General features: G+C 50.0%; 1 protein-coding gene across 5 annotated transcripts in view; it reads left to right on the top strand.

Annotated features, from left to right (window-relative positions):
- LOC119386526 (glycoprotein-N-acetylgalactosamine 3-beta-galactosyltransferase 1) overlaps positions 1–25,352 on the top strand; it is a 164,526-nt gene that overhangs the window by 73,255 nt on the left and 65,919 nt on the right. The window contains exon 1 of one of the 5 annotated variants that reach the window (XM_037653792.2): positions 8,804–8,967. The exons of 3 other annotated variants lie outside the window; for them this stretch is intronic. The gene's annotated coding sequence lies outside the window, so the exon portion shown is untranslated. Of the gene's footprint in view, positions 1–8,803; positions 9,003–25,352 lie in introns of those variants that run through there. One more of the 5 variants, XM_037653791.2, reaches the window with a different exon arrangement.

Genomic DNA, 25,352 nt, shown 5'->3' with positions numbered 1-25,352 from the left:
TTGCGATAGCAATTATATGGACAGTCTCGGCTGGATTTTGCCGTCGCCGCCGTCATGCACCGTATATGTATAAGTATATATATATATATATATATATATATATATATATATATATATATATATATATATATATATATATAAGCCCCAAAGAAAAATAATTCAGAAAAATGCTTCCGAAGCGCGGAATCGAACCACGTAGCTAACGGCGAGCGTTATATACACACCCTTTACCGCTGGACGGACTCAGAGACGGCAGGCGCGTATAAGCGTTTCTTCATTACCAGCGAGATGGCGATAGGAGCGCGACGGGCGCATTTAAAAGTCGTCGGCGAGCTCGCTCGCTTCTTCTTATATTTGCGCAGGGAGAACCTTGCCCTTCCGCTGTCTGCTCGCGCGGTTTTCTCGTGGTGAGGGGAAGCGGGGTGTTTCAAGCTTTCACCGAGATGTCCGCGCTCATGTTACGGAGCGTACGAAAGCCACTCGAGCTCAAGGGACGCCGCTAAACGAACAAAGAGAAGATGAGCGTGAACTATCAAGTGTCACAGCTCGACACTTGAAGCACGCTAGTTTCCTTCGCTGCTTCGGCCGCCTTTGCGACAGGAACGCTGTTCAAACTGAGAGTATCCATTGGCGAGCCTCACTTCGTATAGCATTAGTTTCTCGCTATCGCATTGATTGCTTCGCCCTTGCGGCGAAACTGTGACTTTTTTTATTATATGGTCTTTAGGAGATGTTGGCGCTTTTGTATAGCGCCGGCTACTCCTTTTCGCAGATAACAGGGCACGGGAAAGTCGCAGCAACAAAAAGAAAAAAAAAGATAAAAGCGAACCTAGGGATTTCACGTAGGAACACGATAAACAACAAGCAATACCGTCCAGTCACATAGCACTGTAGTTCGCATGAAATGCGATCCCACGAACATCGTTTTTTGCGTTAACCAGGCGTGATTTGAATATTTTAAAGCCGCAAAGTCGCCTTCCTAATATATTGCTACGTACCAGTGGCATCGTGGTCCACAAGACGAAGAAAAGGACGACAATAGGATAGACTGGCGCGAGCTGTTCCTATCGGCAGCGCTGCTCGGTGAACTACTTGTAAATACATCTGTTGCTAGTCCTTCGAGTCTCTGTTTATATTCCCCGTAACAATATTTTTGATCCATGCTGATGGCTCCCACGTTCTTCACGAGGCTCGCTCAGACGTAACGAATGGGTACTTTTTTTTCACTTTTAATTCATGAGCCAACTAGTGAAGCACCTGCAGTTCCCATACCGAGCTTTACACGGATGCCGTCTGACATTGTTACTTCAGACAGTATATTGAAAATAATTAACAAACTTAATGTATCAGGTGCTCCCCTGCGCGAACTGTCACCCGTCGGTGCGATGTCGTCGATGACAGAAAGGTTGGTCATTTCATTCTTAAGCGGACGCAGCAAAAGTGTCGTCACGAGGAGTAGAAAATCCGGAGGCGACCTCGGTCCTTGACCAAGGCGTCAGGTAGCGGCCCTCACCCCATAGAGTTTCCTAAAATTACCTAGAGGGGACTCTGGCGCTGCGATCGTTCAGCCACCATGGGACTGATGGGTAGTGTACGGATTGCCTAATCTTCGTGCTTACAACTTCGAACGCACTTGTGTCTATTTATTTCTGTGTTTTGGCGTTCGTTTCAGATAAAAGAATAGACTGTTGTGAACTTCGTGACCAGATTTGAATGGGTGAGCCTAAAAAAAATTAAAGTGCTGAAGTGGAACTGCTGACTTTTGCTGAACTTCGTTTTGCGACAAAGCGGATACAGGCGACGCGGAGCCAAACGGAGCCGAAATAGCCAAGTTTAGAGAAATCCGTGTACTACCCATCATTCCCATGCTGGCTGAAGCGCCATGCGTTGCAGCTCCCATAGAGACTAGCGCCAGAGTTCCCTCTTGGAAGTGTTGTAGGAAAGTCTATGCCTCACCCGTCGGCGTTCGTGTCCCCTGGTGTATTGCTTATTGCCCGACGAGATGTCGGCGCCGTCACGCGTAGGGGTAGTGAGCCCACTACCCTTTTCCAGTTCACTGTATCACGACACACCCAGAAGTTCAACTGGTGACGTAAGCAGATTAGCCGACGCTGTCGGAGACACGGACGTCCTTTCCACAGCCACAGTGAACAGTAGTCGCTTACAACATGAGAATACGTACAAGCAAGCTCCGCCCCCAAGAACTGCGGCGCGCCTGCCATTCATCTGCGCAAGAGAGCCGTGCTGGATGGTTTCCGTTCCAACAGTAAGCGCTTTCAACAGCCGAGTTGTTTAATGTCCGAGTTAATCTCGGGGAAGCATAACGCAGCCCCTAGAGGGTATGTGCCACAAATATGGGGTAAGCTCCACTACTCACCTCCGGTTCTTCATATTGAGTCACAGCTGGCGGGCACAAAAAAAAAACTACACGAAATAAAAATTTCTTTTCCGGTGCTGGGGTTTGTACACCAGCACCGGAAAGCCACGCAGAATGTGCTTGGGTTCGATTCCTGCTGGGATCCTGATCTTTATTCTTCGCATTCGTCCGGTCAGCGCGGCAGGTGTCGGTTTTTACCAATGTCTTGTAGCCGTTCTTTGGTTGATATAAACTATCATTCACCTGTGGCGCATACCCGTATATGGCGGCCCGTGGTAAACGGGTATGTGCCATACCTGTCTGGAGGAAATGGTTTGACGACGTACGCGACAGGATTTTCATATTATTCATGGCATGACTAGACAGTCATATTCGCAAAGTCCTGTTACATTCCCATGCTAAATTTGGTCTACACCAAGTTAAGGAGGCGATCACGAGAGCACACAGACCTAGGCGGCTAGATAGATACGTAGACAGAAACGCTCTAAGTGCCAGATGTTCGCTAAGAAATGCTTCGCATTTAAAACATGGAAGACACCACGCTGATTCACCCCGAAAACAGCGTTCCGGGGATGACCACTACAAATAAATAAATAAATAAATAAATAAATAAATAAATAAATAAATAAATAAATAAATAAAGGAAGAAAAGCCGGTCCACTAAAAATAAAGATGTCTATAGAAAGATAGATAGATAGATAGATAGATTGTAGGAAAAAGAAATGCAAACCCTCGATGTTCCATTCAGTATACTACAGCGTTTCCCAGGATTCCACTTGCGCAATATGTGGAAACGGTCTCTTCGTGAATTGTGCGCGCCTCGCTCACAATATACAGCAGCTGTATGTTACATGTGTTGCAAGAATTGTTCCCTGACTTCGGATAGGAAGGCCGGGCTTTCGCTTAGGCAGATGGTGTCTAAACTACGATAGAGCAAAGTCAAGCAATGAAACAGCAATACGATACCACCATTCTTCGCTACGTTAAGTCAGGTAAGCTGCTCGAATCTTTTTTCGCTGCTGATAAAAATACTGTACGCATATTAGGAATTAAAAGTTCTTCGTTCCTTCTCAAAATATCACGTTTCGCGGAGAAGTGATGTCATGAGGACAATGAAAATGTACTCTGACCACGAATGTTCACATAAAAGCAAGACGTTTCGGCCCCCTCAGTGAAGAATAGATGTGAAAACAGTCCGGTTATGTATATTTTAAAAATATGACGAAGGCAACGTGCGTACGCGTGCGGGAAGTTGCCGTCATTACGATTAATCGTGTGCTCCTTAGCACACGATTAATAAGACCTTACTCACCGAGATCGTGTTAATTAGGGTCGTACTAATTATGATTATGCTCATTACATCTGTACTATTCATGACCTTGCGAATTAAACCTGAGTAATTAATGCCGTGGTAATTAAGACTCTATAAAAATAATGTAACTAACACGACGCTAATTAGGAGCGTGCTAATTAGGATCGCGCTCATTAGAATTATGCTCATTACCTCTGTACTATTCAGGACCTTGCGAAATAAACCTGAGTCATTAATGCCGCTGTAATTAAAACATCCACAATTAGTGCTCATTAAGACGACGCTAATTAGGTGCGTGTACTTAAAACAAAGATAATGAAGACCTTAATCACTGAAGTCGTGTTAATTAGGGTCGTGCTAATGGGTATTATGCTAATTACCTCTGTGCTATTCAGGACCTTGCGAATTAAACCTGGGTAATTATTGTCGTGGTAATTAAAACATTAACAATTAAGAAAGGACATTCAATATCATGTCAGTTAAGACCTTCCTAATGAATAGCATCAATATTGAAACCGAACTGACACGGTCATTACTCCGAAGCAGACCAAGCATACTGAGTTGACGAGCCACGTAAAAAGCTGGAAGAAGCTAGGTGATCACAGGCTCCTCCGATGGCTCCAGCCTTGCAGAGGTAGTGCAAGCTGACCAAATTATTTTATACGCAAAGAAGCTGCTGAGTAGCGTCCACCGCATAAAACACTTGACAAGCACACCGGCACTATGACAGTTACGAGTGGAACTGGGGCCTTTTCAGAATCAACGAGTTTGTGCCCGAGTTCGCGCGTCAAACAATTTGATTGACAGACGCCCGCGGCGAAGAGCGGTTCCACCCACCGCGTTTCCTCTTGCCGAGGAACAGTGCTCACGACGCAACGCCAGTGAGCGGCACGATCCATCTATGAGCCTAATCGCACAGACTATGCACACACGCAGGAAGAACCAAAGGTTATATCATCACGTGGCTACGATGTCTCGCATTCACTTTCACCGCTCTCATGACGTATACCACTCACAGCTATGAAGCAAGCGCCCCTGGTGGGATTTTCGGTGAGAACTATGTACTTGTTTACTATTTACTTGTTCTTGGAGGCATTGTTTCTACCGATTAGCTATTACAGAAAAATCTTCACTTCAGACGTGTAATGTAAGTATAGCAGTAACCTGTCCGTTTATTTATCAGCAATATTCCAGAGAAGCGAAACGAGCTGCACCAGAGTGCTGCGCGTGCGCTCTTGTTGCCTTCGAGAGCGGAAATTTCCATGCTGCAGGTGGAATGAAAGAATTTTCCGAAAGAGGACAAACGCCCACAAACACGCCCGTGGGAGGCGCGATGATCAGTTGGTAAAAAGATAGCGCGACAATCACGCTGACGTCGCTGCACTGTCAAAATGTTGACTGAGTGGCGGCGCTGACGCTTTCGCACGCGGTGTTCCGTTGAAAACCGCCGCAAATGCCGCGCATGCGTTCGTGACGCCATTCTCGTTCTTGTAGCCGTTTTTATCAACGCTGCTATCGCGTGCTCCACACTCTCTTCCTGTCATGACCGCCGTAATGCAAGCTCGGAGCAAGCTCGTGTGCCCGAGAAGCTCGGGCCATCCTGCATAGCGCCCCATGTGGGTGCTTCTTCTGTAGACGCTGAACGACAAGCGTTTTCCTCCGCGCTTGACGTCGAGGAAAGGAAGCTGGCCGTGCTGCTGCTCCTCTACGGTAAATTTGATTGCTGCATCCATGTGGTTCAGGTGTTCCGTAAACGCATTCAGTGCATCTTTCTTGATTACGCCGAATTGATCATCCACGTATTGCTTTTGGGCGCAGAACGAAAGGACCCGAATGCGCGCTGTTCAGTACATTCCATCGTAAGATTTGCTGCCGTTACCGAGACGGCAGCACTGATTGCTGTCCCGTGTATATAAAAAAGCTTAAGGTTGCTTATAAAAGCAACCCTCGAACGTGAAGTACGTGTTCTCGAGGCAAAACGTCAAGAGGCGCCGCAAATCCTGGACGTCAAGTGGTGTACGCTCGGGCAAGGTTCTGTCTGTTTTAGGGCTGAGACACATGCGTCAACTGTAAAGCTCGCAGGTATGCTGGTGAATAAAGACTGGACGTCGAAAAACACCAGAATGTCGTCGTCCTCGAGGGCGATTTCGCGTACCACATACCCTGTGTCGCCGGAGTGGCGGGCGTACGTGTCGCTTCTGCCTGGTCGCTGCACGGGATGCCGGGCAGCTTGTGAAGGGGCGATGGAGAGGAATTTTGATTCATAAGCCCGAAGTACACTGGTACTTCGGCTTATGAATCTTGGGGAGTCCGTACAAAGCTGGCGCTGAACCATTGTGGCACAGAAGATAGTAGTACAGGGTCTTGTGTTGATGCGGAACGCAACGGAATACGCCGGAAAGAAGCTGTTGAAAGTGCCGTGGCAGCTTCGGTGTAGGGCCCTTCTCAAGGCGTTGGTAACGTGCTGCTGCCAGAAAGCAGAGCCATCATTTCGTTATGGTACTCGGCGCTGTCATGTAGGACTGTAGCGTTGCCTTTGTCGGCAGGGAGCACGAGCATCTTGGGTTTTGTTTGGGAGCCGTTTGGTGGGTTCTGCCGAAGAGAGCGATTAAGGCGACACTCGAGGCCGAAGCCGTGAGAGGAGACCAATGGCGCGAGTGCGCGTCTGGAGGGCTCAGCGTGCGTCACCGCGTTTTCCACGGCACACATCATTCGTTCATCGCAGATCCCACATTGAAGTTCGGCCCTAGGCTCAGAACGGAGCGTTGAGCGGCATCTGGCAGAACATGCCTTGCCTGCCCTACCGAAACATGCTCCGCCGAACAATTCCTGCCGAAACGTCTTGCTTTTATATAAGCATTCGTGGTCGGCGTACATTTCATTTGCTTTTTTAAATGTCATTTCCCGACGGGTTGCCGTCCAACTCTTGACTTGAGAAGTGATGTCGTAACCTTTGCTGACATTTGGCTCAAGTTTTCGGCCGAATACCAGTGACACGTGTCTATATGGGAAGATCAGCTATGTGAACCCGCGAAGAGTGCCTGACGTCACGGAAATGAGAAAAAGCGCGTAGACAGGGCATCTGTGCTCTCTGGGCTGTGGGCGCCGCTTACATTTATTCTGAGGCTGTAACCGAGTATAGAAGAACACTACGCGGAAGCGGCAGTGATGAAGCCGCTGATGTTAACCGCGGTGCTACATTGACCTCGACGGTCGCGACAGTGCTCCAGGGGATAGGCGAACGAACGAAGGCTGCTTACACTGCTGCGCACCACGTGTCACGACCGTCGGCATCGGTGCTGCGCCTGTGACCAACGCTTACACCCAAGAAGAGGTATCACGCGTTCGACGCCAGTGAGCCCTGCTGTAGTTCACCGTGCCACGGCACACCCAGAACAGCAACTGATGAGATAAGCAGGCATGCCTTTATCACATAAAGGGGAGGAGGAGGAGGAAGAGCAACTCGCGCGGCGGCCTGGCGAGCGCCGGAGCAAGTGCAGACCACACGAGCTCTGCTGTGGTATGCGTGCAGCGAACGTACCTTAATTACATCTACAGCGACACGTTCCTTTATTTTATCGCTTGCTTGGTCGTCACATTTTGCTGCTTTTAGTTGACGACCAAGCAAGCGATAAAATAAAGGAACGTGTTAAAAAAGCCCACTGTCATCCCTTACATGCACAATATGTCCCATGACCTAAGAAATGTTTCAAATAGGTATGACGTCGGGGTAGTATTTTCTGCCCCAAACAAATTAAGCAAGTTGTGTTGCCGAATTGGCAGAGAACTGTCTCAATACACAAAAGGTCCAAAACGACGAGGATGCGGCGTGAACCCCAGGCCGTCCTATGTGCCACAGGTGGTGTTTACTGTAGCCATATATATACATGGGTCAGGCAGGAAGATGTGTCAATACCAGGTTGCAAGAGCAGAGAAGATCGTTAGAACCAAAAGACTGTTCACACATGGCACAGCACTGTATCTCGTGCGGGTTGCACTCCCATTTTTTGTGATGCAACTGTTTTATCGAAACACTCCGATCAAACCACCAGAGAAGAGATGGAGGCCTTTCACATTAGGAGATGTGGGGATAAATGTGCAAGCGCCCCCTCCATCGCATTAACAGAACTAGAATTTTCATATCTCATGAGCACACTGAGCGTGTGCCCTTAGGTACTTGTTTTATAAGCCCCTTGTCTTCTTCTTATATTTTGCTTTTTCATTCCGCCCTGGGCGAGAGTAGCCAGACCACGTGACAGTTGTGACTTTTATACGTAAGCTTACCTTTTCAATAAATCGTAGTTGTGAGTCAGCGCCTGTGTTGTTTGCGTCTTCCTTCTAGTGTCCCTGTTCGTGTGCGCGCCTTTCCTGTCAAAAAGGAAACCTGTAATGTACTCTAACAGGCCACTACTATACACAAGAAATTTAATAACGCCTTGATAGACTTCCGTCGAGACGACAGTTCCGGTCGGCGAAGTACCATTATTGAACGCCAAGTTTTGCCGTCTGATGCACGGTAATGTACAACACCGGCAGTGACTGACCCACATTGTTCGACTTACGAAACCTGGCGGCTTGCTGGAGGTCTAGCCTAAAGGCTAATTCTCGATGGGTGCTCGAAGTTAATGCATCCGTTCCTACATGGAGTCGAGTGCAGTAGACTGACTTACCCCGACTTCTGTAAGCCCGTGCGGGGTGGCCGTTAATTGAAGCTCGCTCGTTAATGAGTTCAATTTATCAATAAACAGAACCTGATTTATCGTGCGCGAAAAACAGCCTCTCTCTACACCGCGTCTCGTATTCGTAGTTGATGCCGCAGGTGACAAGGCACGCGTTGTGCATTGGAGGCGGGCGTCACCTCGTGTGTGTATGCATGCGGGTAGCACGTTCGAGTTATTTGCCGATGCTAGCGCGAAAGAATTAACGCCTCCGCTGAGACGAACGCTCGCGCCGCCCAATAAGGGCGCGCGTCTTGTCGCTCCGTGCCACGTTGTTTGTCCTTTTTATTATTTCCCTCGCCCTTCCGCTGCATTGCCCTCAGCCTGACGTCGTCAGGTGGCAGACCGAGGAGAATGTCAGTAATGGAAGCTGAACAAAGGGCGCGTCGCTCGTTATAAAATAACACGGATCGAAATTGAGAATGTCGCGTTCGTGCGGATCGCTCGTCGCTGCTTGCGACACACCGAGAGATGCGGCTGTGCTCGTCGCCGTTTAGAGAGATGTGTCGCCTGCTGGTCGACGCAGCTTTTCCGTGTCACCGCCGAAAGCAACGTCGCCGGTGAGTGCGTCGACTACGCGCCCAACGTGCACGCGGTATATAAAGGTGCGCAATTATTGCTCGCGTGCGAGTTCAAAGCGAGCCCCGTTTATAGAGCTTTACTGACCGTTTATCGTGTTTCGTATCGTCCGTTCATGCATGTTATGGAATCCCATCTCCACTGTGCGCTGTGGTTCAAATATCGGCCGCTGAATGTGAACAGTTGTGCAGTGGAAACCACTTTTGCTAGACCATTAATTAGAAATAACAGACAAGAAAGCCAAGGAAAGTATGGGGGATGTTTTTGTAGTAATTATGATATAAATGTGAAGAAAGTAAAGTGGACGAAAAGATAATTTGCCGCCGGCAGGGACCGACCTTTCCTTACATTTACATAATAATTACTACATATTATATCCCCTATACTTGGCTTTCTTGTCTGTTAGTTCTAATAATGCTGTGTCCAGCAAAGAAAAGCGAGCCCTTAAAATTCCCCTTCTTTCGTTTTGCTAGACCAGTAGTTCTCAAATGGGGGTCCGCGCAGCCATTCTTGGGGGTCCGCGAAACGCATAATGCGTTTTTTGGAGGCCCACTATGTCCCGTGACAGCGGCCCCTTCCGATTTTTGGTGTGCTTCACCGCATAAAACCAGCGCACTGCGGCGAAGCTGACTTATTTGTCATGATGGGAGGACGAGCAAAGGAGTGCGCAGGATGTGCGCATGTCCTGTGCACTCATTTTTTCGTACTTTGCTTAGTTACGCGCTGCGTCATCAAAAACGAACTTACTTCGACCAGCTCGCCCAACGTACCATCTTGCTTGAGGTGAGCTGTGTTTGCCCTTCTCGATGAGATATATGCACACGAGGATACCTTTTATAGGCTTGCAGATTTGAAGACCAAACATGGCTAGAAGCAGGTTGAATGTGGCTGCAGACCGCACAGCTTATTGACAAGCTGTTGATATCGAATCGGCGTAGCGCACTTTATTTTGACCATTCTTTGCCAGGGAGAAATAAAAGGCACCTATTTCACGCCGAACCACTGTGCTCGGCATCGTGTACAGCCAACAATATCGAGAAGGGACATTTTTCAGCCGATGTTTTCGTTGAAGAAAACGCAGTGCAGTAGCGCAGTGGAAGCTGCCTTTCCATCTGCCACTCCCCTTCTACGTCCCTTCTGGTGCGCAACGCTGATGAATAATCGCAGTCGATATATCATCAGCCTGACTGCAGGGCAAAGGCCTCTCCCATGTTCCGACAATCAACCCGGTCCTCTGCTTGCTGCGGTCACGCCATCCCATCGGCCACGTCAATCTCATCTGCCCACCTACCTTTCTGCCTTCCCCTGGCACGCTTGCCTTCTCTTGGAATCCAGTGAGTTACTCTTCATGACCAGTGGTTATCTTGCCTATATATGCGCTACATGTCCTGCCCATGTCCAGTTCTGCTTCTTGATTTCGACTCAGACGTCCTTAGCATCAGTTTGTTCCCTGACCAGCTCCGCTCTTTTCTTGACCCTGTGTCGTTATAAATTTAAGTTGAACCCTTTCTGCAAGCTTCCAGAGTTCTGCCGCGTAGGTAAGTGCCGGTAAGATGCAGCTGTTCTATACCTTTCCCTTGAGGGATAGTGGTAAACTGTCATTCCTGCCTGCGAAGTGCGCTCCGCTGCATTCTTAATTTTCCAGTTACTCCAGTCTCGTGGTTGGGATCTGCTTAACGACTTCCAGTGCCTCGATACCTTTCGCAAAGCGCTGCTCCCTTCCGAGACTGCTTCACATTACTTTCCTGCATATTAATTTTCAGACCTGCAGTACTGCTTTCCTTCTATAATTTAGTAATAATGACTTGCAATTCGTCCCCTGAGTTACTCCTCAAGGCAATGTCATCAGCGAATAGCAGGTTACTAAGGTGCTCTCAATTAAATGGTATATCTAACTGTTCCCAATCTAGAGCCCTGATAACCTCCTGTAAGCGCGCGGCGAATAGGATTGGGGAGATCGTGTCTTCCTGCCTTACAGCCTTCTTTACTGGAATGTTGTCGCTCTATTTATGGAGAACTATGGTGGCTGTGGAGCCGCTGTACATTTCTTCCAGTATATTAGCAGTGAGCTGTTAAAGGGGCCCTGCGACGCTTTCGCGACTGTCCTATTTAGCGCTGGAATGCATGTAGTATTTAATGCCGAGACGAACGCAAAAAGAATTACGAAAATTGGTGCACTAAAACTAATGTTATTAGTCTTCAAAGTTCGAAACTAGAGCAGACGACGACAAGAAACGTTCCCGTTCGCATTTCACTCTCCCGCTGGCGTCAAATGCCGTTTACATTCACCGCGCGCCTCTTATAGAGACATACCGGAAGTCTCGCCTCATGGTGCCCTTAACACATCTCCTTGCCACCGCTCTTTTCGACGGCGTTGAAACCATGGCTACCAGGAACCACGTGCGTCGCCTAGCGGACGGCCCCATGGTTTGTCGTGTAGTGCACACAATGAGTCCGGATGATCTTAACAAACCTTGATCGCGACATCTTGCGACGTAGCAATGACCTGCATGTAGTGCCGTATCCGGACACGCCATTGTAAATTGAAAGTGCATCGCTGAGCCCCACGCAACACGAGGATAGCTCCGAGGGCCTGGACGAAACGCTACCGCCCGATGAAGCGGAAGGCGTCGGTTGGTAAGCGTTTAGGTTTTTCTTTTAATGCGATAGCAATCATATGGACAGTCTCGACGGGTTTTTGCCGTCGCCGTCATGTCCTTCCGGTATGAAGTCCAAATTGATAAGATCCCCTCGCGAATTATATGTACTACCGCGGGTAAAAGCGCGCGAGCAGGGGCGGCGAACGCGGCCGAAGCAGAGTTCAAACGAGCCGGCCCATTGCCGTCGCTCGGAGGGTGCATGCGATAACGTCACCCCGCTCGGGAGGCCTGCCATCGAAGCAGACAGGAAACGCCCCGCCCGTTTTTAACGAACCTTAATTGACACGAAGACGCGAGGGGGGGGGGGGAGTGTCGCGTGAGGAGCTACAATACATGGTACTTCTGGTGTCAAGCCAATTGAAACGCATGGCCTTTGTCGTCACTGCCACATGACCAAACGGCACTTCCCATAACAAAAATAGCCTATGTGTGTCGCTGTAGTCCAAAATCAAGGTAGTTTATCCGGTGAAATAAAATTATAATGGCTTCGTTTTCGGCGATGGCACTTGCGCAACAATGTCGGCGCGTTCCACAGTACCAGAACAAGCGTTGAAAACGACACGCTTAATCTGTGTCGCAGGACCCCTTTAAGCACGGCATAAAAACGGCTGTTCCCCGCAAGAAACCTTGCTGCGCCGTTGCCTAGCTACCACCGACGCCCCAGCTGCGTACCACCTGGCGTCGCCTCGCCTCGCTACCGGGTCAGCTGGTGTGACGTCCTGCCAAGCCATGCATGCGCCGAAACTATAGCAACGGAGAAGCCGCGCCCCCTTTTCATCATGATTATCCCTTAGTCGCCTCATGTAAAACCATGCAAAACGAATAACATACGACTATAATTAACGGCAACCAAGTTCAGACATAGTAGCAGTCAAGTTGAAATTCTCAGGTCGACCAGCTTCGCTGCTTCAAGCCTTGCGCGGCCGAGTGCAAGCTTTTCCCTTTCTTCATGCGTGGTTCGTCGACGCCCTGATTCCGCAGTGTCCGCATGACTGCTGAGATGTCGATCGAATCAACTGCCTCCTTGTAGTCGTAGTCACAGTCAATACATTTGTGCTTACCTTCATATGTGGTAATGTGCGTGCGAAGGTCACTGTTCGATACTGGCGATGCTCAACCCGTCTCCCTGACATGACGCGTGTAGATGACTCGGTCAAGGGTTAGCCGGCATTGCGTGGCCTAACGGTTATGGGGCACGCGGTCGACGCTCTGCGCTGGCTGCCGCCTATGCGAAATTCTGCATTCACTAATATGCGCAATGAAACAGATGCGCAAGGCTGTGCATTACGTCGCGAACTTATCGAAGTTGCCAAGGTGCACTATCTCCCAGTGACTGTGTGCCTTGTAAAACGCGCTTAGCATGAATGGGCGCCGGACCATTTCACAACTCGCATTTGCTTGTCATTTAACAAACAGGAGTTGGCAAGAGATACAGAAAAAAAAAGAGAAAATCCAGCAGACTGCACGCACTGTTGCGATTGATGTAATGAGAAGAGTCAGCGAGAAGCTGCGTACACCGCATTGTTTGGCTTTGAGACAAATCAAGGCATTCATCTCATGATATTTGCTTTACTATAGCATATTTGTCATGCATGCATGCATGCATGCATACATGTACAGCCGCCCATTTGTTTCAACCTGAGCGCTCAGGTTGAAAGATAGATTGATTGATATATATCTAGATCGGTAGAAAGGTAGATAGATTGATAGATATCTTGATCGATAGATAGATTTGCGAATGCGGTTCAAATACAGCATATAAACGAACACTGGATATTGAGTTCACATGCATGCATGAACTGAATTACAGCGCGTAGATTGGCATGATATTTCTATCGTGTGGTTTCACTGGTTTTGCAGTTGTCTGGACCAAAAACGACTCCTGAACGAAGCACTTATTCAAATTTCTTTCACCTGTGTGACACCGACGCTGCCACATCGTATGGCAACATCTCTTTAAATCCCTTTTCACATCGATCCATGTCGGTATTTTTTTCCGCAAACATTGGCTGCATCCAGATGTGTACCTGACGATGTCAAGTTTCAGAAGAAGGGGGTGATGTGTGCAGCAAACGTCAGTCTTTGTTTCCGCTCTTTCAACATTGTGCTGCCTTTGCGCTAAGTGCTCCCGTGAGGCGGCTTTGACGAGCTCTGCTGAGCGGTAACCTGCTCCTCAACGCTGGTGCGACTCGTACCCTACGTGAGTCGTCGTGGAGCACAAAATTCACTGCAGAAACGTGGGATGCGTAGTAAATACCCTGAAATTACTTGACTGACGGGAAGTTCGCCTGAGCTCGTGCCGGCAGTGAGCGTTCGTGATAGGCGAGAGGGGAAACGCCCGCCTTGCTTTCGCCCAGGTTAAGCTATGCGTCTACTGGCAAGGCAGCAGCAGATGTCCACGGACTAGAGCGCAAGCAACAGTACTGATGCCTTATTTTTGGATTCATATTTCTTAGTGTTTGAGCCTCTCCGTCATGGGTGCGGACGTTGCCACTATCAGTGGTTCAGGTGCCCGGTGAAGAAAAAGGATTTTAACGGGACGTTACAAAACGCAGCTCCCCCTCCACTAATTGCTCTTTTAAGAGCGGATCTCTTTAAGCTTTTCGTTGCGTCGGCTAGTACGAACAGAGACTATCATCATCACGAACCGGCAAGCGCTCTCTTCTTCCCCTTCTGCTTCGCTCCCAGAACACGTGCGCCGATTTCTCCGGCGCAGGACGGCTCTCCGGCTCTGATGCGTGTGGTGCAAGGAGGTTCTATAGAACCTCTGGAGTGGCAGTCCCGGCCGCCGCCAACGGGAGCAAGTGAAGCCGCCGGCGGCCATGTAGCTAGAGGAAAAACGCGGCGCGACCGCCATAGACGGCAATGGAATACGCGCGGCGCGCGCGTTGGTTTGCAGTCCCACAATCAAAAAATGAGATGGAAACTGCTTTAAACCCACGAACAGTTGCCTCTTCTCGTTTATGAAACAAATTATGTCATACTATTATGTCAGCTGCAGACTAATCTGTTGTCGAAGGGGTGCTTCGTATATCGAGCGCGCTGTAATTACATATGTGTTACTAGGAACTGGGTTTTTGTGTTGTAACGGCGTCAGTGTTCAAGGGGTAACAGCTAACGTGGAACGCACTTATTCTCTTTACATAAGCACACATCAATCACGCGAACATTTGGCCAGAAGGAGGATTCGCAAGCATTAACCTACGTGGGCGACGTGTGCCATCACGGCAAGCGCAGCGCGCACAGCCTCGAAACGAGGTAGCTCTCGCCCTCTCAGACTAGACGCATAAAAAACTAAAGCAGCCGCGTCCTTCGGTGTTTCGATTTCGGTTTTGTCGGATTTCAAAAGAGTTACATCTTGCTTTTGCCGCAATTTTTTCTTTTCGTAACTATTTGTGTTGAAGCTACGTCAAGGAGGTAGAAACTAACAGGCTTTTGTAGATGCGCTGGGAAAGCAGGAAAAATTGTAGGTGCCAGGCCGTCTGCCCCGTTCTGTCGAAGCAGCATTCTGCGAAGTGAATAGAGCAGAGGTGGTTGGTTGGTTGGTTGGTTGTTCCTTGGCAACCTGGCGCAACCCACCGCGGGGTATCGGCCATGAAACGGGCGGCACCTTATTTTAGAGATAAAATTGTTTTACATGGAGCAGAGGTGGTCAGAGCTGGTCGAGCTGGTAACCGTCCTTAGCTCTCTAACCACTTCTTCGACCGGCACGCAGGTAGAACGCTGCGCGCAGTCTTTTGGAAACATGTAACACGGATAATCACGTCATGGAATGTTGCATTTGCCAATTCCTCGATAAACATCCATCAAATTCGATATCCATGCACCGGATAAATATGCATGCACGCCGTCAGTCTTGACTTGCAAGAAAACACCAGAAAGCTCGGAATTCTAAGGGCGTTCTGACTTCCTACTCGTACCAATATTGCTCGGTACGTCCAGCTAGACTGCACCCACTTCGTGTATACACTTAAAAATCACGTACAACGTCGTGTCAGCGAACATTTAAAGCGTAAAATTTTCTTCGCTACAACTGCACGCATGTATTACATGTATGCGCACCTTTCAAATTGTTTCCAGTTTAACAGCATGCACAAAAAACAGACAATCGTCAGCGAACTAAGTGAGGACACTTACACGTGAAAAGTGATCCCAGGCGTCTTCTTATTGCGATTTGTGCAGCCATAAGCGACGCACGAAGTCGCCATGGCCTCGTAAAATGTTTAACTGCTTTACAAAAGCATGCCACCGTCCCCAAAGACAACTGCGACGGCGGGGCAACGGAGCGCACTCCGTCGTCTGCTTCCGAGTTTTTCCTTTTGCAATATGGCGGCGACCGGCTTCACTTACGGGGGCGCCACCTCCACTCCAGAAGAAATAGTATATAACCTCCTTGGTGTGGTGAGGGAACTAGTACAGAGAGAGAGAGAGACAAATAAAGAAAAAGGTATAAAGGAAGATGAAATTTTGGCGAAAAAAATTCCTAGTGAGGCGGCGGTATTCGAACCCGCGAACTGAAGGCGAGCGTCTTAACCACTCGGCTATCCAGGCACGCCGACAAAACATAGCATAGCCTTGTGTAGTATAGTATAGCAAGGTGGCGGGAATGGGAAGTGAGGGTGAGGAGGAAGGGAGAGAGAGTAAGCGTAGAAAGGAAGAGAGAGAAAGAAAGGAAAGGAAGGGAAGAATCAGAGAGAGAGAGAAATGGAGGGCAAGAAAGAGACAGAAAGAGCGAGAAAGACAAGCACGTGCATAGACACAGAAAGAAATAGCAATGAACAAAGACAAAAAACAGAGACATGAGAGAAAAATAAAGAGAAACAAAGGCGGCTGCCCAGCTTTGCGCTTCCGTGACACCACTAGCGCCAAGCTGCCATATATTTCCTTTTTTTTTTCGGAATTCGTGCCTTCTAAGGACTTTTCTAATTAGTTCAATTGCGTTCTGATCTAAGTGAGGGGCCGTTATTATTTACATTGAATAATAATAATATCTGGGGTTTAACGTTTAACGGTTTAACATAAGATATGATTATGAAAGACGCCGTGGTGGAGGGCTCCGGAAATGTCGACCACCCGGGGTTCTTTAACATGCACCTGAATCTAAGTACACGGGCCTCAAGCATTTTCGCCTCCATCGAAATTGCAGGCGCCGCGGCCGGGATTCGATCCCGCGACATTATTTACATTGGCTGTGAGGTTTGGTGCAAATTGTTGAAGAGAGTCGAGAATTCTTTACAACGAGAATAACTGTTCCAAGTCGTTGACTTTTGCGCTGTTTCTAATACTGCGTCACTTCTGCATCCTTTTAAGTTTCTCTATTTTTTAAACTGCGGGCTCGATTCATACTTGGGTCAACATGTATTTCAGTTAATTGCAATTCAGTTCATGCATGTATTCTATGTTTAACTCAATATCCAGTGTTCGTTTATAAGCTATATTTGAATCGCATTCGCAAATCTATCTATCGATCTAGATGGCTATCAGTCTATCTAGCCGCCTACGACTTTGTGCTCTCGTGGCCGTTTCGTTAACTTTACGTATACCAAAATTGGTAGGGCGTGACATGAGTGTATGACGAACGTAAATAACACGTCGCAACATGAAAATCGACAAACAATGAAGCCAAGGACATTATTAGGGGACGTTATTTTCTGTAATTATGATATAAATGTGAAGAAATTAAAGTGGACGAAAAGACAACTTGCCACCGCAGGCACCGAACCTGCAACCTTCGGATAACACTTAAAGTACTTTGTTTTGTTCTCACGGTTATGAGGGCTCTTTGAAATGCTAATATGACCGATTTCCTTCCCTTTGGGGACTGAAACCAATGTGTTCGCAATTTTTGTATAAGCGCTCGTCTCTTGCGCGCGCGCCCTTTTCGAGAACGGCGCTTTTCAGTCGCCACATTTTATTACGCACACTTTGGAACATCTGCGCCTTCTTTTCTTTTCTTTTTTTCATATACATCGGCGTTTCGGTGCTAGAAATGCAGCTGCTAGGAGAGAATTTATGTGCACTTCACAAAGCCCGATTTTTTTTTACCGGTCTTTTCGCGTCTTTCTGGCTGTATCGCTTCGGTTGCGCGTGGTTTACGCTATCCGAACATATCGCTGATAGTTTTTTTTCTTCTTCTCCAAGTTGCCTACCTTCTTTTGGCGCAGGATTTCGATGACATTCCACTGGAAACAAGCTTGTTTGCCAGTTTTTTTTGCATTTGTTGATAGGAACACATTAACAATGGCACGCGTATATGTTGGTTCGCATGAAAAATAGATTTGTAGGGGGGCGTTCGTTGGTTCAAGGAAAAGCGTTCTCCGTATCACTTGCTTGATTTGTAATACGACCGGTCTACGTATCGCGGCGGTGGCGGCATTTTCTTTCCTGCTTGTCCTTGCTCTAAGCGATGTGCACTACAAAAAAAAAAATAATAATAATCGGCAGATCCCACGCCTTGTGGGAATCGGTTTCATTCGAAGCGGTCAGCGAGTAGTCCTATGCTGCATTTTTTGGCTTTGATCCAAGTGTTACAAGGTGGATCGACATGTTTTTGTGAGTGTAGTAGTTTTAGTGCGGTTGAGCGCAAGCGTGTGTACGCGTCGAAAAAAAGTATCTGCTCTTGCGAGTTCGCATGTCATAATAGCTACAAGAACACGGCCCGAAAACTGCCGAAGGTGCAATTTTATCGTTTTCCATGGAAGTCGTGCGAGGCTGATCGGCGAAAACGTTGGATCGCAGTCGTTCGGCGCGCCCGCTAAGCATACGGGTCCTGTCTTTGCACGGTTTCTTTCGTTTTCTGTCCAAGTCACCGCCATAGCCAGGCGGGTTCAAACCCATCCGAAACTGTTTAATTTTGCATGTGTATGTATATACGCACACGTAAACGCACGGACGAAAAGGAAGTATGGTTGAACACCCACCGAACAAAAAATTTCTGGCTACGCTACTGCTCCAGTTAATATTAACAGGTTGTTCGTTCCCTTGTTCCTTTTATTATTGTTAGTCCGAATGGAGATTTGTGGCAACCATTCCTGTGCAGGGGCCACTTTGTCGGCTGGGCACAACAGTCGGGCTGAGGGGCCTCAGGATCGGCTATATAATGGGACGACCTAGACGAAATACACAGTTTCACATGTTCAAAAATATGATTTCGTGATGTGTTCGACGTACTCACAGTGCTAGAAAACTAAGAGACGGGCACTTCATGCGGTCTCTATCTTTATATCTTTACTAATATGTAGGGGTGTGCGAATAGTGAAATTTCATCTCGAATCGAATTCGAATCGAAAAGTGTCGAAATGTGGCCAGAAATATCGAATCGAATACAAGAGATTTTATTGAAAATTGCAAGTGTTAAGCTGTTTATTGGACGGCACTCGGCGACAATGCACTATGGCGACAGTCAAGGCAAAAAATTGGCCGCGTATCTGCGTGCTTCGCTGCAAATGTCGTCTAAAGACGATAGAAGAGGCGCTGCGTGAGATATGGACGCCATCTGGCAATACGTCGGGAAACACGAGTGCTGTGTTGCGGGCTGGTAGTCCCGGCGCAGCGGCAGGTGAAGACCGGCGGTGACCAACGCGACCGGTGCACGGGACGCCGGCCAGCCCGAACACGCTGTTTGGCGCGATGCGCCGAAGGAGAAGAAACGTCCGCACTCAACGAGTACTCTCCACAAACTATCTTACTTACACGTCGCCTGGGTAAAACAGGAATGCCAGAGCGGCGCCCCCTGTCATTCGTACAATGCAATACTGAACCGAAACCGAAACACAACATGAGCTTGTGCAGAGGGCACGGAGGAAGACAAGTTTCAGCGCAGTCGCATTTTCAGCGCACCTTAAGAAACTAGGGTTGTAACATTGTAGGGCGAGTAGGGCCAGAAGGACCGTCACGACGAAAACCTGCCTCCTCAGTCGTATTCGCCTGGAACGTTGGTGTGGCTTCGCGTTCCCTCCTCCGCTCCTGGCCTTTCCACAAAGCTACTGCCTAAGTACGAAGGCCCCTACCGCGTCCTACGTCAAGCATCCCCAGTTAACTATATGATTGAGCCTGTTCAATCATCTACGGACCGCCGTCGTCGCCGCCGCGAGACTGTTCACGTCTATCGACTGAAGCCGCATTATGACCCACCAGTTGTACCTGTTCCTTAGGTCGCCAGGATGGCCTCTTTTCCGCGGGAGAGTGATTTGTAACATGGTAGGGCGCAGACAAGAACGCCTGCGAAAGAAGAAGACGAAGACGGTTGTTGTTGGCGCTCGCGCTTGCTCGGCTTGGACCGCTGATCGCTTCAGCTGTGGCAATCTTTTAATAAACGCGTTCCTGTCTCAACGCTAAACGCATACCATCAAGGTCTTTAAAATTGCGTATCTATGTATTTTCTGTTAAAGGAACACACCGCCTAATACTTACCTAGTGATGTTGCGCCTCAGATATGCGTAATGTTTGCTTTTTGATCAACAATGTACACAAGTATGAACCTAGTCAGCCGTTCACGATGGCTGGCCCTTGGGCAAGTGGTTCAACTCTGGCCGAGTGGCTGAATCGAGGGACGTGCCGACAAACAGAAAGACAGACAGAAGGACAGACAGAAAGACAGACCAAAATTTCTTCGTTTAAGTTCCCCAAGAAAGACTATCGTCTTTAAAACACGGGCTCCGAGCGCGAGCGGCGTTTAGAAGAGGACGACCCACTAGGAGCCGCTGGAGAGCGCAACCGTTAAGCAGTACCAATTGCTTCGCCACAATTACCCCGGGTACGAAAAGGGAGCCGTCCGGCGACCTAACAGCTCGTTACTATGAGTGGGTCATAGTAGGCCTTAAGGCGCTCCACGTTGACTATGTCGCGCCCTCGACGGCGCATGTCCGAAGCTGGTTCGATGGGTTCGATCAGGTAGTTGACCGGGGATGTGCGCTCGACGACCCGGTAGGGGCCTTCGTATTTCGGCAGTAGTTTTGAAGAGAGGCCGGTTGCAGTGGTAGGGACCGAGAGCCATACGAGCGCTCCGGGGAGGAACGTGGACTCAGAAGTGGTGGTGCCACCGTGAAGGTTCTTCTGCCGCTCTTGTTCGTGTGTTGTAAAGGCCTTTGCAAGCTCGCGACACTCTTCAGCAAGCCTGGCTGTGTCAGAAATAGGCGCACAATCAGATGGATCCGGCTTGTAGGGTAGTATCGTGTCAATGGTGTGCAACGGGTGCCTTCCGTACAACAGGGAGAAGGGTGAAAACACAGTAGTGCTCTGAGGGGCGGTATTATAGGCGTAGGTGACGAAGGGCAGAATGGCATCCCAATTTGTGTGATCGGCGGCGACGTACATTGAGAGCATGTCGCCGAGCGTGCGGTTGAAGCGTTCGGTTAGGCCATTCGTCTGCGGGTGGTAAGCAGTAGTTTTGCGATGAACAGCATGGTACTCTTTGAGAATGGCTTCGACGACTTCCGACAAGAAGACACGGCCTCGATCGCTGAGAAGCTTCTGGGGTGGACCGTGACGCAGCATGAATCGGTGTAGCAGGAAGGAGGCAACATCACGCGCTGTAGCCGCTGGGAGGGCAGCGGTTTCGGCGTATCGCGTTAGATGGTCAACGGCGACGATGGCCCAACGGTTACCAGCCGACGTCAGAGGAAGTGGTCCATACAAATCGATGCCCACGCGCCCAAACGGACGGTTAGGGCAAGGTAATGGTTGTAGACCGACTGGTGACACGTGCGTTGAAGGTTTTCGGCGTTGGCAATCGAGGCAGGAGCGGACGAACTTCTGCACGTAGCGGTACATCCCTCGCCAGAAGTATCGTTGTCGAATGCGGTTGTAAGTTTTGGATACCCCAGAGTGCGCGCATTGCGGATCAGAGTGGAATGACTCGCATATTTCAGCACGCAGACTTCGGGGTATCACAAGTAGCCACTGGCGGCCGTCGGCGTTGTAATTGCGTCGGTGCAGTAGGTCGTCACGAATGGCGAAATGGTGGGCTTGACGACGCAACGCGCGAGTGGTTGGTGTTGTCGACGGATCAGTGAGCAAGTCTATTAGCGAAGCGATCCATTTATCCTTGCGCTGCTCGGTAGCGATGGTGTGAACATCGATAGAAGAAACAGCAGTGTGAGACACTGAGCCGGAGGCATTGTCGTCAGGCAAGGGGGAGCGCGAGAGGGCGTCGGCGTCAGCATGCTGACGTCCGTTGCGGTACAGCACGCGGATGTCGTAGTCTTGCAGGCGAAGTGCCCAACGGGCGAGACGGCCCGAGGGATCCTTCAATGACGACAGCCAGCATAGTGCGTGGTGATCGGTGACGACATCAAATGGGCGACCATACAAATAAGGTCGGAATTTTGTAAGGGCCCAGATGATCGCCAGGCACTCTTTTTCCGTGACAGTGTAATTGGTCTCTGCTCTAGTAAGCGTACAGGCTCATTCACACCGGCGACTAGCACCGGTCGCGCGACCGTTTGCGACTGGAAGTCAAAAAGCGACTCAAAGCGACCGATGTTCACACCTGCGTGCGACTTATAACCGTCGCCATATAGAATTCACTTAACAAGGTGTGGGATCGAGCTAGTTGGTACTCCATGATCATCACTTTTTGCGCAAAATTTTCTCAGACAACGGACGAAACAGACACGGACGGGCGCCCGTCCGTGTCTGTTTCGTCCGTTGTCTGAGAAAATTTTGCGCAAAAAGTGATGATCATAGAATTCACGTCTGCTCGTATACAGCTCGCATTGCCGTTGCCCCGTAAAATAGGCTGATGTCCTGTTTCTGCTCATCTGATTGGTTCAGAGGTTTGCGACTGCAGTCGCGCGACTGAAAAATCGAGCAGCGAGCGACTGAGCCAAAGCAGTCGCTTTGCGACCAAAACGGCCATTTGCGATCGTTTGCGACCAGTCGCTTTGCGACTAACTTAGTCGCGCGACCGTTGCTAGTCGCCGGTGTGAACCAGCCTTACGACTTGCGTAGGCGACGACATATTCGGGGAACCCTGGTTTGCGTTGCGCAAGAACAGCACCGAGGCCTACACCGCTGGCGTCCGTGTGTACCTCCGTTGGGGCCGTAGGGTCGTAGTGGCGTAGTATGGGAGGAGACGTCAACAAACGACGGAGCTTTGCGAACGCGTCGTCGCATTCGGACGACCACGAATGTAGGGGCCCGTTACTTCCAAGGAGCTTCGTCAGCGGCGATATGATAGCGGCAAAGTTGCGTATGAAACGTCGAAAATAGGAGCACAGTCCTACGAAACTGCGCAGTTCTTTGACGGACGTAGGTTTGGGAAATTCGGCCACGGCCCGAAGCTTGGCCGGATCGGGAAGGATTCCGTCCTTGGACACGACGTAGCCTAGGATTGTCAGCTGCCGTGCTGCAAATCGGCACTTCTTCAGGTTCAGTTGGAGGCCGGCGTTGGTCAAACGCGTCAAAACATGCCGCAGACGTTGAAGATGCGTGGAGAAGTCCGGAGCGAAAACGACGACGTCGTCCAAGTAACACAAGCACATGTGCCATTTCAAGTTGCGCAGAACGGTGTCCATCATGCGCTCGAAGGTCGCGGGCGCATTGCACAGACCAAACGGCATGACGAACTCGTACAAGCCGTAGGGCGTGACAAAGGCTGTCTTCGGTCGAGCGTCGTCAGCCATGGGTACTTGCCAGTACCCCGAGCGCAAATCGAGAGATGAAACGTATTCTGCTCCTTGGAGGCTGTCAATCGCGTCGTCGATTCGCGGCAGTGGATAAACATCCTTCCGAGTGATCTTGTTGAGCCTTCGGTAGTCCACACAGAAGCGCACAGAACCGTCCTTCTTGGCAACGAGAACAACAGGAGACGCCCACGGGCTGTCCGAGGGTCGAATAACGTCGCGTCGAAGCATATCGTCCACTTGCTCATTAATTACCCGACGCTCTGTGGGAGACACGCGATATGGACGTTGCCGCAGTGGTGGTTGGGCGCCAGTGTCGATGCGATGCGTAACAGCGGACGTGCGGCCGAGAGAAGTTTGCCCGACATCGAAAGAAGAACGAAATTCTTCAAACAGGCACAGAAGCTGGGTGCGCTGGACCGACGTAAGGTTGTCAGCAATGGAGGGACCAAATACATCCGCGGGTGAGGAATCAGACGTGGAAACGGCACTGATGGTACGGGAACTGGTGCAGTGCGAGTCATCGGGTGCGTCCAGAACTTGTGCGTCTTCGAGGGGCTCCACTCTGCCGAGACATTCCCCTCGCACCAACGTAACAATGTGCGGGGATGGGTTGGTAACAAAAATAGCAGTGCTACCCTGAGTGACTTGCACGGTCGCGAAAGGTACCAGCAACCCTTTCCTAGTGCAAACGCGGTCAGATGGCGAAAGGAGTGCAATTGTGTCGCAGAGACCGGCGCAGTAAACTGGCACAGCCGTCGACGAGTTCGAAGGAACTTTGCTATCGTCTTTGACGAGGGTCTTGGTGAATGCCGATGGACTGTCTGCCGGCGTCAAATGTGAGAACGGTGAGAGTTCGAGGGCGGCTGGTGCGCAGTGAATTATGGCGTCGTGGCGGGAGAGAAAATCCCATCCCAGGATGACGTCGTGGGAGCATGCAGCAATTATGATGAACTCGACGTCGTACAAAACGTCCTGAATGACGACGCGAGAAGTGCATACTGCTGTAGGCCTAATACTCTGGGAGCTGGCGGTACGGAGGGACATCCCAGAAAGTGGCGTCGTCACTTTTCGAAGTAAGCGGCTAAGTTTTGCGTCCATAACGGATACGGCGGCTCCAGTGTCGACAAGGGCAGATGCGCGAACACCGTCCACAAACACGTCTATGACATTCCATGGACTTCGCTGAGGGCTTTTACAGTTCGATAGCGTCGCAGCCCTTGCCTCGTGGACTGCGACGACTAGTTTTCCTGCTCTCGTGCGACAGAACGTGGACGCATTGGTGACAGTGAGCGACGGCGTGGAGACGGAGAGCGGCGAGTGGATGGAGCTGGGCGTGACGGCGACATAGGCGGGTCGTAGAATGCACGGCTGGACTGGCTGGTGGTGGTTGACGCGACTCGAGGCGGCTGCACGCGATGGCAGTAACGGGCCACGTGACCGGCATAACCGCATGCAAAGCAGATGGGCCGATTGTCGGGTGTGCGCCATCGGTTCGCCGGGGCAGGTCCCGCCCACGTCGCAGGATGCGATTGACGGAGCGGCTGCTGAAATGACTGCAAGGTGGGTTGCAGTCGGGGCCTAGGGATGACGGCAGCATACGTAGCCGGCACGCCCGCTTCGAAGGACGGAGGTCTAGCGGCGGCTTCGGCGTAACTCAACGGTGCAGCCGCAGGGATTGCCTGGTGCGTCCTGGCGACAACCTGAGCGTAACTCTGTGGCGCAGGAGCCGGAGGTTGCTGGTGGTACTCAGGCATCACTTCCGCGATTTCCTGCTCAATCGCTCGGCGGATGGGAGGAAGAAGGGTCGTCGACGACTGTTGAACGTGCGGCGGGTGGGCGAAGGCCAGGAGAGAGAACTGGCGTGCGATTTCCTCGCGCACGAATGCCTTCATTTCTGCCAGCAGCGTGGCCTGGTCAGGTATGGCCGCCAAGCCAGCAAGCTCTTCGTCGCGTGATGGAGAGCGACGGGTCATCGAACGTTGCCGGCGGAGCTCCTCGTAGCTCTGGCACAGTGTTATGACCTCGGCCACGGTGGAAGGGTTTTTAGCGAGCAACATGGTGAAGGCATCGTCGTCAATG

This window comes from Rhipicephalus sanguineus, chromosome 3 (genome assembly GCF_013339695.2).
Source record: "Rhipicephalus sanguineus isolate Rsan-2018 chromosome 3, BIME_Rsan_1.4, whole genome shotgun sequence".
Lineage (NCBI taxonomy): Eukaryota > Metazoa > Arthropoda > Arachnida > Ixodida > Ixodidae > Rhipicephalus > Rhipicephalus sanguineus.
This window is presented reverse-complemented; position numbering and strand designations above follow the sequence as displayed.